This window comes from Papilio machaon, chromosome 8 (assembly GCF_912999745.1).
Source record: "Papilio machaon chromosome 8, ilPapMach1.1, whole genome shotgun sequence".
In the NCBI taxonomy this organism is placed as follows: domain Eukaryota; kingdom Metazoa; phylum Arthropoda; class Insecta; order Lepidoptera; family Papilionidae; genus Papilio; species Papilio machaon.
In genome coordinates this window covers 4978878-4994343 of record NC_059993.1, presented here as the reverse complement: position 1 = coordinate 4994343, position 15466 = coordinate 4978878, and the positions used below count along the sequence as shown (strand labels likewise).

General features: G+C 32.7%; 1 protein-coding gene across 2 annotated transcripts in view; it reads right to left on the bottom strand.

The window, feature by feature from the left end:
* Positions 1–10924, bottom strand: part of LOC106718777 (acetylcholinesterase) — a 39442-nt gene extending 28518 nt beyond the window's left edge. The window contains exon 1 of one of the 2 annotated variants that reach the window (XM_014512951.2): positions 10748–10924. The gene's annotated coding sequence lies outside the window, so the exon portion shown is untranslated. Of the gene's footprint in view, positions 1–6504; positions 6577–10747 lie in introns of those variants that run through there. The other variant, XM_045679035.1, reaches the window with a different exon arrangement.
* Between the last annotated feature and the right edge of the window lie 4542 nt (positions 10925–15466).

Here is a 15466-nt window from a genome sequence, read left to right as displayed (position 1 = left end):
AAATATAAATAATATTATTTTCAGTATATGGCAATTCTACTTATATTAATACAGTATATTATATTAATACGAGAAACAAAAACTATAACTAATTTGAAAAAAATACGCAATTGGAATTAAAAAAATATACAATGCCGAATTCTACTATAAGGGACCACTAGTAATAAAAACACTGTAAAATGGTAAAATGCTAACAAATTTATTTAAGTAAAGTATCCTGCCAGTGCCCTAAAATTGTGTTCTGAGCAGAGACACGTGCGAAGTTAAGAGCCGCCAAAATATCTAAAACTTCTGTTCACAAACACATCTACGGTTTATTATTTTAATCATACTTTCCATATGCTAGAGTACGCAATATTATCGCCAACAAAAATTGTTTTTGATGTGAAACATCTATAGGCTCACTTGTGAAAATGAAAATGAAAATGAAAATGATTTGAAAATGAAAATGATTTATTGGCTTAACAATACATTGTACAAATTTAAACAAGTGTTGGGAATTCCATTTAAGTATCCGGTAGGTACTTGTGATAGGAAGTCCCGCTCTTCCATGTAACTACATTATGATGGTAACTTAACCTGTACAATCTAACAATTATACAAAAACAAAATATATAATGAAATAAGTAATGTGTGCGAGAGTATGTGCGTTGAGTGTATATGAGAGTAAATTTCGTGTGTGTGTGTGTGTGTGTGTGTGTGTGTGTGTGTGTGTGTGTGTGTGTGTGTGTGAAAGTTTGTACCTATGTGTCAGTGTAATAAGGCGCAGATTTCATATTGTTGGTATTGTTTGAATCAACATTTCAGTCTCATCATAAGTTTTAGTCATCAACCAGTCAGTTACAGTCTTTTTGCATTTTGAGAATTTAAGGGGGTAAATGTTAATTTCTTTGTTTATTAAATTGTATAAATAAGAGGATAGTCGTGGGTATTGTCTAGCAGCAAAAGTAGAATTTACTTTGATAACATTTACTACATTTCTTCTTCTTTTTTTATCTATCTTTGGGTCATATTTGAATGATTTATGAAATTTTAATATAGTTTGTAAGATAAATAATTTTCTGACAGTCAGAACTTCAGCAATTGTATAAAGGTTTTCTGTTGGAAATCTATACGGTTTAAAATAAATAACTTTTAGGAGGGATCTTTGTGACCTTTCAACTTCCAAGAATTTAACCTTGGATGCTCCACCCCAGATAGGTAAGCAGTACGTTATAACTGATTGGGCAAGTGAAGTGTAAATCTGTCGTAAAATATCTTTTGGGGCTACATGTCTTAAGGTCTTAAAGGTCCACATAAGTTTCCGCAACCTGCACAAGATAAGTTCTATATGATCATGCCAAGAAAGGCGCTGGTCAACCATCACACCAAGATATTTAATACGCTTTACTTTGTCAATGGCTGTGCATGTACATGTGTGGTTATTTAAATCTGAACACTTATGAATTTTTATTGCAAAATTGTCTGGCGGTTGGGTTCTGTCATATTTGGTAAAGCAGACGTAGCTTGTTTTTTTAGTGTTTAAAGTTAACAAGTTAGAGTCCAACCAGCCTGCTATCCGCTTTAGCTCACATTCAGCATTTGTCCGCACACTATCCCACGTTTTACCGTAAAAAACTAGAGCCGTGTCATCTGCGTAGGAGAAAATGTGTCCATTATGAACCTTGATATTGCAAAGATGATTTATGTATAGGAGGAATAAAGTTGGACCGAGTACACTACCCTGGGGAACCCCATAGGTGATGGTCTCCGATGAACTAATGAAATCACCTATTTTTACCTTCTGTTTACGATTAGTCAAGTAGTCATTGAAAAGACTAAGAGGTTGGCCTCTAATGCCAATCTCCTCCAGCCTGTGCAATAGTATGGAGACAGAAACAGAATCGAAAGCGTTTTTTAAGTCTAGGAAGACACCCAGACATTTGTCACCATTGTCTACTTTGTTAGTAACAAGAGAAACTAGTTGCAAGATAGCGTCCTCTGTGGACATGCCTTGCCTAAACCCAAATTGTGATGACGATATGATATTGTTCTTACTAAGGTAATTTACTAGTCTAAAATTAATAATTTTTTCTAATATTTTTGAAAGGGGCGTTAGAACTGATATTGGTCTGTAATTTGTTATAACCGTCTTATCTCCACTCTTGTGCACAGGGGTGACTATAGCTTCCTTTAATGCAGAAGGAAAAATACCCTGCTCAAAGCATAGATTGACCAGGTAGGTAATGATTGGGACAATAAATTCATGTGCTTCTTTAAGAAAAGCAGTAGGTATGTCATCCGAGCCAGAGGCACTAGTTGACTTTAAACTCATCAGAACTTTGCGCACCTCCTGATCATCGGTATTAAGAAGAACAAACGATGTAGTGGGTTGGGTTGAATTTTGAATTTGTTTATTAGTTGCTTGTGGTGAATGTTGTAGTGAAATAGCATTAGCCAATTTTTCACCAACCATAACAAAATGATTATTTACTCTAGATACTACCTCATAAGGGTTTTTTGCCATTTCCAATAACTCAACGTTTTGTGTCTTAGCTAGTCTCCGATTAGTAACTTCATTAATAGCCTTCCATAGCTTCTTAGAATCTTTACGTGCTGCAAGTAATTTTTCTCGTTCGTATTTACGCTTAATTTTTTTAATTAAACAGTTGCAATAGTTTCTATACCTTTTAAATGTAATTTTAAGGATATCGTTATGTGGGTCAAGTTTCAGCTTTTTTTGGATTAAGTTTCTGTTACGAATACATCGCAGTAAACCAATAGTCATCCATGGTTTTAGCATTTGATTTTTTAAAGGTATTATTTTTTTAATAGTGTGGATCTTGAGACATTCTTGTATAGTTTTTATTAAGGTATCTGTAAGTAAGTTTGGATTTTTTAGACTTAACAGTTCAGGTAGATTATGTTCCAAATGATCAAGTGCATTTTTTGTATTTAAGGTCATTCTAGTTTTAGTTTTAATTAATTTATTAGAATGTATTTTATTAGTTATTTTTAAAATGTTCATGAAGTGGTCGGTAACAGTGGTATTAGCAATAGCAATAGTTGCCGTGTAATTTTCGGGTTGCAGCTTTAGGATGACATGGTCAAGACAGCTTGGACCTCTAGTTGGAAGTGAGTGTCCTGGCAAAAGTCCATGCATGGCAAGCATGTTTAGATAACCTAGTCTGTTTAAGCGCTCGTGTGATTTTTCTTCTACTCTATAGATTAAGTTGATGTTTATATCACCAACGATGATTACATTTTTGTTATTTTTAATATTTTCTAAATATACGTCCAGTGACAAAATAAAGTCATTTGCATTAGCAATAGAAGGAGAGCGATAAATAGCAAGGATAGTAACGTGAGGTAAGCTAATTTGTAAACAAGACGCGTGCGTTAAGTTTACTTCAGTAACAGTAGCCCTATGGTTGTTTTTGAGAAACGCAACCACCCCATCTGCTTGGTTGAGATGAACTGTTGTCGCATATGTATTATAATAAGGTATATGGGGTATATTCTTGTCAGTTCTCAGCCAACATTCACTGAGAATGATTAAATCTATTTCAAACTTAAAAAGGGCTAGATTTAATTGCAAATCATCAAAATTAGTGTAGACACTTCTGATGTTTTGGCAAATAATAGTAAAATCATTTTGTGTTACATTTAACAGACTAGAAATGTTTTCGATGTTATCAACATGTACATTTGCAATTTCTAAGTTGTCTACTTCATTAATGTTGTTGAGAAGATCAATAATTGGTGTCTAAGAAAAACAAACACAGTGTAACTAGAGAGTATAGCATTTTAAATACAGTGCAATTTCCAATAACTGACTGAGTTTTATGTGTGAATGTGACTGAATTTGTATGTAAGTGAAGGTAGTAGTGTAGTGAAAAATTGTTATTGCGATATATGAAAGTATGCGCGAACATATTAAGATATAAGGTATATGATAATCTTGTGAAGAAAGGCGATGCGTCATCATAGCTGTATAAGTCTAGTCATATTAAATTCATGAGACTATTCACTTGAGCTTCATTTTTTATTATTATAATTCGTGAGTTCTCATCTTTCCGGACGTATACTCTTCCGTAAGCAGTCCAGCAAAATTTATACTGCTTTGTCCTTGCCAGGTCGCGAGCCAGGAAGTGTAGCCGTGCACCTTTTGCCGTCAGTTGTTCACATGTAAAGATTGGTGTGTCCCTGTTGACAGTTATGCCTAGGTGTTTGGCACATAGCTTTTCTTTGTGTCTTGTGTTGTAGGATTTTGCCATCTTAAGGAAATCCGCTTTTTGAATAGAGGATGACATTTCCACTATGATCGGTTGATTTTTTGCTTCTACTTTCTTATTCTTTGCTCGAATACGGTAGATATCTTTTATGTCGTGCTTCTCTACTTTACAACCAATAGTTTCTGATAAGTGACCAACCATTTTAATGAGGTCCTCTTTAGATTCTTGAGGCATATGTGGCACATTTTTTATTTCAACATTCATTTTGCGATTTTCTCTTTGGAGATCCTCTATTTTGTCTTCTAGGATAGTGATGTAATCTTTATCCTTTTTAGCTTGAATCTCCATTAAGTCAATTTTATTTTTTAATTCTTCATGTTGCGCCGATAGGCAGGCTATAGATTTTTCAATATTGTTGTTTGATGTTTTGATTTCAGAAAGAGTAGGAAGAATCTTTTTAATGTCGCTACTCTGCGCCGCCAACATTGAAGATATCATTTTCTTTACTTCTTCTCTGAAGGCGTTAAAATCAACCTCGCAATCCGGTTCTCTAGCTCTTTTAGTCCTTTGAGAGACATATACAGGTGATAGAAATTCTTGCGTAATATTCGACTCCGAAACAGATCTACTACTATTTAATGCCGACTCCATTTTTTATAACAGCTACGTCGGAGCGTGGCCCGGCGCGTCGAATATTTACTTCAAAGTCCAACACACAACAGACTTAATTTCAAATTAAAATTTTCTGGTCAATCAATCTCAATAAAATCTTATAAACAAAAAGTCCGCACACGTTGGATTAGAACGCGGTGCAGCACGGCGCTAAGCGAAGTTAAGTCCACAGTCTTCAAGTTAGGCCAAACCGTACAGTTACAATATCAGTGAATTTTTAAGTTGTTATTAAGATTTATGATTTTAAAGTTATGAAGCGGGTAGTTATTTTACAAATGGCGAATGTCATTTGCAACTTCACTTATATAGTCACTAAAAATATTGTCTGATAAAATAGATATCACACTGTTTTTACACCACATTTATTACACTTACTATAGTTTGTGTATGTTTTACTTATGATATTATCAAAGTTAGCACACAGGGTCACTTTAAACCGCGCAAAAGTATATTTTATTTACGGAGCACTGTATAACACGTCTACTCTCATCGCGGTGGCGGGGGAAGAGGACTTGTAAACCCCTTGGAAGGAGGAGGAAGGAGAACTTGTAAACCGAATTGTTGGCGTGGCGACGTTTGCCGTGGCGACGGGTCGCCACGCTTTACTGAGGTATACATATATACATATTTTATTTTAATAATACTATCTTTTATGCATATTACTTGTACACACACGATGTTTCACATCTGTCAGGCGTCCCAAGACGGCTCACATTTTTTTTACATGTTACTCACTAAATTACCTGTTGTAATGAGACAGGTTCACCACTTGAACATAACTTGTTTGCAATTTTAGGTCGTTGTCCATCGTCAATAGACAACTTGTATGGTGTGTTACATAATACTTCCGTTGAAACCGTTTCTTTGATAAATTGATTTAGTATTGCGAAATCATTTTAGCGAGAATTTTAAATTATATTATTATTGTTACCGACTTTATCCAATTTTGAAAATAATCCTCGTTACTCAGTTAAGAATAACATCTAGGTTTTTTTTATATAATAGAAGGGGGCAAACGAGCAGCGGGAACACCAAGGTGTTCATCGACGCGACGCCCACGGACATTTGCAATACCAGAGGAATCGCAGATGCGTTGCCGGCCTTTTGTTGCTCCAAAACGTATTATGTGGTCATTGTTTTTGTCTCCGTTTTTTCTGGTCTGTTGTATTAATTTAACAAACCAGAATATATTCTCGTCGGATTCAATTAGAACCCTGGAGTTTCTAGCTCAGAATCATAGTGCCAATAGTCAAACAAACTAAACACATAATTTTTCCTAAGTGTAAATACTTTGCTAAAAGCTTAAACAGCCGTAAATCAAATTAGTCCAAGTCATAGCTGAATTTATGATCTTGTTAAATATTTTGATTAGTAGCAAGAATTACGGGAGCAAAATAACGGTCGTAGAATTTTTCTTTCCACACAGACGGAGTTAGAATGACTTTTACAGTACGAGCCTCTCACGCAAATAAGGCCGAGGATGAAAAGGCTCATAAAAGTCGTAAATCATTCTTAATTCTACGTCAGAGTCACACTCGCGGCCCTCCATCCGTGAACTGAATGTTGATCTGCCTTTATACAGCGCCCGATTTTTTTCCACTATTAAAAAGCGTATTACCGTAAACCTTGTCTGAATAATGTTTCCACGCTAAGTAAAGGCTGTAATAACGAGCCTGTGCTTATAATTCTGCTGAAATATACACTTTTATACACTCCACTGCTTCTAATAATAATGTTTAAACTAGCGTTTTACCACAATATAGTCAAACAAGGATATCTAGCACAATGAGAGAGGCACTGCTATCGCGATTAGTTTTATCAGAAAATTATTGTATTTAATATGTTTTTTGTACCGGAATTTTGAACAACGGAAACACACGATTGAACGGAGACATCAATACAAGGAATATTCATTTTTAGTTAGTTAAAATTGTGAAACTGTTATCGTAGCTATAGATAAGTTTTATCAATATTTATCTCAAATGAAATAAGAAAACATGTAACGTCTCATTAGATTGAATGGTTTTTGTGTATCTACAGAAGAATTTCAAAAGGAGATTAAGGGGTAAAGCTACAGTAATTCGCATAGAGCTGAAAATTGATAGGAATGTTCGGACCAACATATGTGAAACTTGAAAAGTCCCCATCGATCCCGCATTTTGAACAAAAACTCAAGGTCAAAGGTGCTAACAATGGGCTTTTCGCAAATTTCGGCGAAATGGTAAGTTTTGTCTAAAAATAATTATTTTATCCGAGCAGTAGATCATAATATTACCGAAAAACCTGTACGCACTTCTTTTAATCTTTTAGTCAGCGTTTCTAAGATATTACAATTCAAACAGTTGAAATTAGTTCAGTCATTTTACACATAAAAAGGTACCTAGAATAATAACTTATTGTTATTATATCTTACTAGCTGTCTAGGTATGTGTTGACTTAGGATCGTGTAACACGTGTGTTTACATTAAATTAAGTAGGTAAGTAATAGGTAGTATTTATAAATATTTATATAGTTCAGCTCGCAATTATCGTAAGGTGTCCGACTTTAAAAGTCCCTAACATATTTAGCAAAAATACATGTATAATCACTTATGATACAAGAATCACATTAGTATTTAAGTATAAAAAAGAAATTAAGAAAATTCAGAAGTTTTCGTTTAAAAATTTAAGAAAAGAAAACAATTTCTATTAATATATGAAATTAATTGTAAGTTCACGAAGTATTGTAGAGGATTCAATCTTTTCACTTTGATTATTTTATCTATTCGCCGTACGTAATAATAGCGCAAGGGCAGAATGACTATAAACAAACTGCGTGTGTCTACAGAGTAGCAATAAAAGCCAGTATTGCAATGGGTGCGGTCGCATTAGTTAAACTGATCTATCAATATGTGAGCATTTGTAAGTTAAACTTACAATGACGACAATCAACAGGTGAATATGATTAAATACAGGTATCATCTTGAGTTTTCGCTAGTTCGTAGTATAAAAACTTATTCTAATGTCCTTTTTTATTTAGGAGTGCCAGGGGGATCGTTATATGTATACATTTGTACAATTGTTTCAGCAGTGGCAACCTACAGTCATCTAATGTAACTCTTAACTCTTAACCATAGCATTGTTGATATTAGTACATACTCAATAAATAATCAAGATCAAATATCGTTTCAGATTTTAGATACTATGTTAATGTGACTCATTTAAATAACATAAAGTTAATCCGAGGCCCCCTAATTTAATAGCACCCTCATTTAAAACTGAACTAATTATCATCCACAGGCAACAAAGAAAAAAGTTTATTTTACAGAAAAATAATATTGAACAAAAGATACCGAACTTAATTTCATATTCCGAATCTCTTTGTTAACATAATTAACTAGATAATATAATTAATTCATGAAAAATTGGGGTCGTCCTAATAAATGACAAGTGACTCGGTTGGTCCACGTACGTAAGAGTAATAATAGTTTGGTAAAATCAATACAGTAGTCTGATATTGACATTTTCAGTAGTTAGCATTAATTGGATGGCGATGTCAAACACAAATGGAAAGATTTCAATTAAACTGTTAAGCGAACTTTCGCCGAACTTCTGTTTACATTCGTTATTCAATATTTAAGCTTTACTTGATGCGCCTATATCGATTTGTGGTAATTACACCAGGGGGCGGGCATGTTGATGCAAACGGACCTCTTTTTATACACGTTTTTCTTTTTTATCATTCTAAAATGTATAAGTTGTAAATGTATATTCCTTCTTTTGTGTGCTTTTTACTTTTGCCATTTTATTTATTTATCACTGACTGAACCCGGTATAAATTGCAACGCCATATCGCCACTCTGTAAATATTTGTAAGTAAGTTAATAATAAATTAAATAAACGCTGATATCTATTGCCCAACTGGGTAGAGGAAGATAATTTTACTATTGCTAAATTTCCACTCAAAATTCAGTAGGTCGGATTTTTATCACCCTGTGATAAAAATATCCCTTTCCGCCTCTCACTGAATAGAATAGAATGTAGAATAGTGCAATAGAAATTTTATCTTATGCAACAGGCAATTGTATTCTTTTTTCAATCAGCCCTTTATTATGCCATTCCCACCATCCCACGATCTTTAATTTTAGTCACGTTTCTTTACAGGCTCACATTTCTACTAAAACCTTATTTCTTTTTATTCAGAGTCACGCCTAACACACTTCTCAAGAACTGTATCTCTACATTGTTAATTTAAATAACTGGCTTGTTCTACCAAACGTAGTTAACATGGAATTAGAAAATCCGTACAATGTTTTCGAAGGTCTAAAATTTTTATGAGTGGTAGTTGGGGGTGATAATACAAATTGCAAATAAGCTATCTAAAGGGAACTATCAATTCTAATCAATCTACCTTACTCGTGTGTGCTCAGTTAGACTAAACAGACCAAATTTTACGTTAATAATTAATTAAATCAGTTAATTTCGTTTTTATTTTATATTAATTTAAAATCTTAAAACGCAAACATTGTTTACGATCTGAAAGTTCAAGTTTTAAGACATTTAGTATTGATTAAAAGTTATGTTGAAATGTCGGTTATCTAAATTTTTCAAAATTAACAGAATTTAAAAATTGACATAACGTAATTTCAAATGATATGGTTATGTTCATGTAATCTGTAATTCTTCTTATTAAAATGATTATTTAAAAATTTATTTATCTTTAAGCTTCATTAAAAAATAATGTAAGTTGTTGAGAGGAAATCTAGAGGTAGATATGAAATGATTACAATCAACAGCTAGCCGATGCATCTGACATCGGTCGCGCGCCGAGCGACGTTCTGCCTCGAGGCAAAATCTAATAGGGAAGTACCTACTATGCCGATATTATCGATACCTACGTCTTTCTTCTTTTTTATAACGATATTTATTTATCTCATTTATAATACTAATAAAACATATTATATTTACTGAATAAAATTACTATTCAACATTTCTAATCACGATTAATGCTAACAAAGTTAATTTAATGGATCAATAAATGTTAACATATTATGGCTAAACTAAGTACATGTAGTAATTTATTGGAATCAATAATATCTTAAATGTAAAAAACACTTAAATATAAACTCAGCTCCTAAAATTCGAACCAACGACCATGATTTTCCATAAAACATACTTGTCAAATTTTATCAAGTTGCAATTAAATTTGTAATCTTACATAGCAAATTTACTAGTGGAGTTAAGTGAAAATTCAATTATCGCGATTGCAACTTTGCAACCTGCAACATTGAAGATGAAAAGTCTGAAGAATATTATAGTCGGATTTAAAATTAATAGAACAATAAATAATAGATGACGTAACAATTGAATGCGAACATAAATATGAATGTGCATCCCTAGCTGCATCTCATCTGCAGCTGTGAAACGGCCTGCCCTCTGTTCGGCGCGAGATTTAATTGAATTATTTGAATGAATCCGATGCTTCCGCCGCCCCGGCCCGACTGTACGCGGCCGTCGGCTGACTAGCCAGGAAATCCCAATTACCATCTTACAAATAAAATATTTATTATAAAAGTTTATTAAACCCTTATTTAAAACAATAGATACTTATTAAAATAAAACTAAATGGCAGTACAAAATTACAATTTTAAAATTGCATTATTCATGGAATGTGGTAACAATAATTTAATAAGTTTAATGAAAAAGAAATAAAATAATATCATATCATAACAATTCACTAGATAAAATATTAAGAAGATTGTCAAAAAAAATTCTAACGTATTTATTAATGTAAGAAAATGTAAACGCCAACATAATGATATAATAACAAAGTCAGAACAAAAATTATAATTCAACTATAATATATAAAAAACAGTACTTACCTTTTGAATAACAAACAACAGGTGCCAATTTCGACGATGACCTTGAATTAATAGTTTATAAAGCAGAGGAGTGCAAACGGCACTAAAAGTATAGATGTTGGCTTATACACACGCGTATCGTATATGTATATAGTGAGGAGTGACCGGGAGAGGCCGCGGGATGTGTAGCCGGCAACGTCCCTGAGCAGACTGAAGCTAAAGTCGGTCGGTGGCTTGCCTTTAGTGTTGCCACTCTGGCATATTATTTACCATGTCTTTGAAAATACACATTTTAATGTGTTATAATGTTTGTGCCACTTGAGGAAATTTTCCATTGTCTCAAGTGGTTATTATAATTAAAATAAGTACATTGTTATTCAATTTGAGACTCCTTGTTAATTTTGTTATATTGTTGTTAATATTGTTTGTAAATATGTAAGAAATCGAATAATGAATTCTTATAATATAAGATAAAGTTTTAACTTAATCGATAAGTTTCGAAAATTTTACCTTAAAGACGGGAAATTTTCAAAGCACAACATACGCACTTGAATGATCACTCCTCCCTATTGGTATCGTGCCTGGGGCACACTACACGATGTACCGTTACAAGGTACGTATTCAAAACCGATCTTTTTACACTGTACTCATACATCGCTTCTTTTGTTTCTTACTCAATACGCGAAAAGTTTCAAAAAGCAGTAATGTACAGTTTAATTTAATAGAATACTGTTTAAACTTTGACGATGTTATTACGTATCCACAGTTTCCGTAGAGTAACACCTCAAAACGATTAAATAATTGCAGATTCGTGGTTTTGACGTGGTTCAACGAAATTGGGGCATTTGGAGGTTCGCTTGATTACATTAAAAGCAACGCAGTAATAATGAAGTAGCTTTTTATAAAGTTGATAACAATTTGCAATATTAACGAACCCGAAATTTAAACTGTAGAGCAATAGGAAAACGTAGTCAAATAAAGTGAGCTACGTGTCGTAGCACAATAGTTTCCTTCGTCGTAGCGTATTCTACTGTTAAGCTTTTACGTATTTACTTTTACATCTACAATGTGTAGATTAAAGTTATGGATAGGTAAGTTGTTAACAAGGTCAAAGAATATTACCGATGAATATAATCCAAAGGCAAACAAATACAAAACTATAATCAAAACTTCAAATTCAAAAACTTTGATAAGGAATAATTTTATAAAAAAAATAATAATATGCGTAGTTCTTTAACGATTTTTTTAAATATTTAAGGTCAATCTACGAATGGAAACGGACATATGTTTCGGTGTGTTATTTACTACAAAAAGGTCTTATTGATTAATTACGAATGCGGAATTAAAGTGTTCTACTTAACCATGGGCTTCACCTTTACAAAAACTTATTGTTAACTCTATTTTATTCAAAGGGATGACAAATGTTTTTGTAAAAGTGTTTCGGTGCGCGTACGGTTTATATATTACAAAAAAATAGTTAATAGATTAGATTAATTTCCTTGTTTTGCCAATTCAAGTTAAATTTTGTTTAAATATGTTGTTAAAACAATTTACTTTACAATTGCAATCATTGATCGACTACGATATATTACGAAAATAGCAAATGGAAAATCATACGTTACCCCTGGGTTATAGTGACTTCGAGGCTCATCTGGTACCGCAGTATCCACGCTATGCTTAGTATTCAAGGCGATCCAACACCCTAGATCACGTTCCGAGATCAGCGCGACGGGAAATATTTGAATGGAGATGAAATCATAACGCCCTAGAATTATTCACGCTCTTCTATGCAAAGTATTATTTAAATTTTACCAAGTATTTTGATTGATATTCCTAATGCCACATTTGATGGCGTATGATTATTGTCTGAATTTTATAAAATGAAGTTTTGTATCGGAGTTTCAAGCTGCAAAATTATTACTGACTTCATAGTATAGAGCTGTGTGGGATGGAAAAATAATTGTAAATGTAATTCGCTTTCTCTCGCTCTCTCTCTCTCTTTTGATAACCAGTGTCTGACATAAAAACTTGAGAGGTGTCAAGGGACACCCGGATGGAACGAAGTTCCTTTCGATTAATTAGTGAAGGAACCAATGTTTATTCTATGAATAAAAAACTTAAGTCTTCACAAGAAGTACATTTTATTTCTATGAATTTTCTTTATATATTGTCACGTAGTTGCCATAGTGAAGTAGCGCTTATTCGTCGTTAACACACTTACTATAGCAAAAAGTGTCGTGACAACTTTTCGTAAGAATTTGTTCCGTCTAGCCCCCTTTCACAGCGCGCGATAAGGAACTTCGTTCCAAAAAATAATTAAATAGGCGACAGAAATAAAACCTTTAGAAACAAAGTGCTAATGGAAACTCTACTTGTAAAGTCAGGTTCTTGAAATTGTTACCTGCCAGTCTAAAGCAAGGTTTAAAATATTCCGTCACACTGTAGCGCTCCTCGATACATATTTTATTAAGCTCAGTTAAGAGCTGAACCATGAATACTTACTACAGATTTAAAAGTAATATTATAGTACGTTTTACCAAAGATTGTAGGTGGTTTCAAAGTAGACAAAGACTGAAGAAAGTATGGATGGATTGTGTGAAAGTAGATATGTGTAATAAGGGAGGGAATTCAGATATGACGTTTGGTAAGTACATAATGTGCCAAACCTCTATAGGGGAAATAGCAGGTTGATAATGATAATGATTAGTTTTACCAAAGATTTAAAATATTTAGCCCCATTTGGATAATCTAAATCTAAATCTTGTAACTCTACTTTTGACATAATCTACTGTCTAGGCATTTTCGAATAAGTTACAATTACTGTCACGTTCACACTTCATTGAACAAGGAATTCATTAAAATTCATCGTTTTATTTTATTTGAGATGCGTTTACTTATTAATATATTTTCTTAGTGTATGTACATGACTCCAATTGTGATAAAAGGCATTATATGAAAGCCTTTTTTGCACACTTCGAGCTTAAAGTAAATGTGATGAAATAAAACACTTATTATTAATGAAACAAATATATTTCATTACGAAATTAATTACCCAACAAATCCATTTTCAACACGTTTTCAAACCATTTTCAATAAGGTATAATAGGAAAATGTGCTTTTTTTTAAAGTGCCAAATATTCAAATAACACGTTAAAAATATGGTTACTGATTTGAATGAGATCATTGTTATATTAAAAAGCACAAATATTAAAATTATGGACAGCATTCACCATCCGGACTGAGCACAGTAACCATATTTTCGCAGTAAAAATTTATGCCTAATGGTAACACTACAACACACACATTTATTGCACATTTAGAAATTTCGTAAAGTGTTTTTGTCTTTTTTTTACTTAAATTTAGAGATCCAAGACATTTACTATAATTTTGCACATCAATATTTAATGAAACAATATACACAATAGCATTTTATCTAGAATGTGGCGTAATACACATCCAAAATATGGAACTATATCTAAGTTAGTTTGGACAATGGACAAGATATATTAAATAAAATGGACTGTTCTCTGGTAAAAAAAAATAATTCCAAACACCTATCCGCCAAATTAAAAATCTTGAAATACCTATATATATAAAAGTTAATTTAATAAGAATATCGTGTTAAAACTATAAAACAGGTCTATGTTTAACAGTAATAATTATCTGAATATACCAGTAAAAAAAATATATTATATCATATAACAGTATGTACTATAACCTAGATTTATGGTTAAAAAACATCCGAAGATTTGAGTATAAATGAAAATATTCTTTGACAAGGACCATTCAAAACTGTGACTGGAAAAATATTAACTCACAAATATTTAAAATTCTTCAGCGTATCAAATTCAACATGGTAAGTTGTACATTTATCAATAGCAATCGAAGTTAAAACTTCAAGTCATCTTTATTACCTAGGAATAATGCTACGTATAAAACAAGTCAACACATAAATATAAGCAACTAAGACAAGAGCCGAAACCGATTAAATATTATCTACCTAAAAGTACTTGCTTTATCGACGATAGAGGTCGCACTAACTGAAATCAAAGTTAAAAACAACCTCCACATCAACATGTAATATTAAATATACAATTTCAAATTTTTCACAAATAAATGAATTTAGAAACCAGTAGTGTTAAACATCCTTACATAATAGAATACTTTGGTTTCTAAGAGACACAATTGACCCGGCGATTCAGTACAGAATTCTGGAAACGAAGAAATGAAGCCGCCAGTTAATCAAATCTCTGATAATGTGTACCATAATGCAGGATGAATTACATCAATTAACTATGAAGCATCAATAAATAAAAGGTCTCTGGAGAACAGTTTCTATCACATATCATTACACATTGTAGCACCACGCGGTTAATAGACCCATCTACTTTAACTACACTTACCACTATTCATTGTTGTATATTGACAAGTATAAAAATCAATACATCTGAAAAATAATTTAAGATCGGTATATAAAACATTATGTATAAGTTATGTTTAAAAATTAAATAAACTCTCTTATTGTTTTATGTATTTCACTATTGAAACTGTTTTTGGCTTTTAAAAACGTTTAAAATCAACACCTATATGTAGATATTACATATTGACTGAGAAACATCTGGCCTATCTTACTTCTACCCGAAAATCAGTCTCCGTTCGTTCGTCGTTTGCTTTCGTTGATGTGCCGCCCTCTTACGTCACGTGGTATCTAACTTATTATAATATCACAATCGCCGTAAC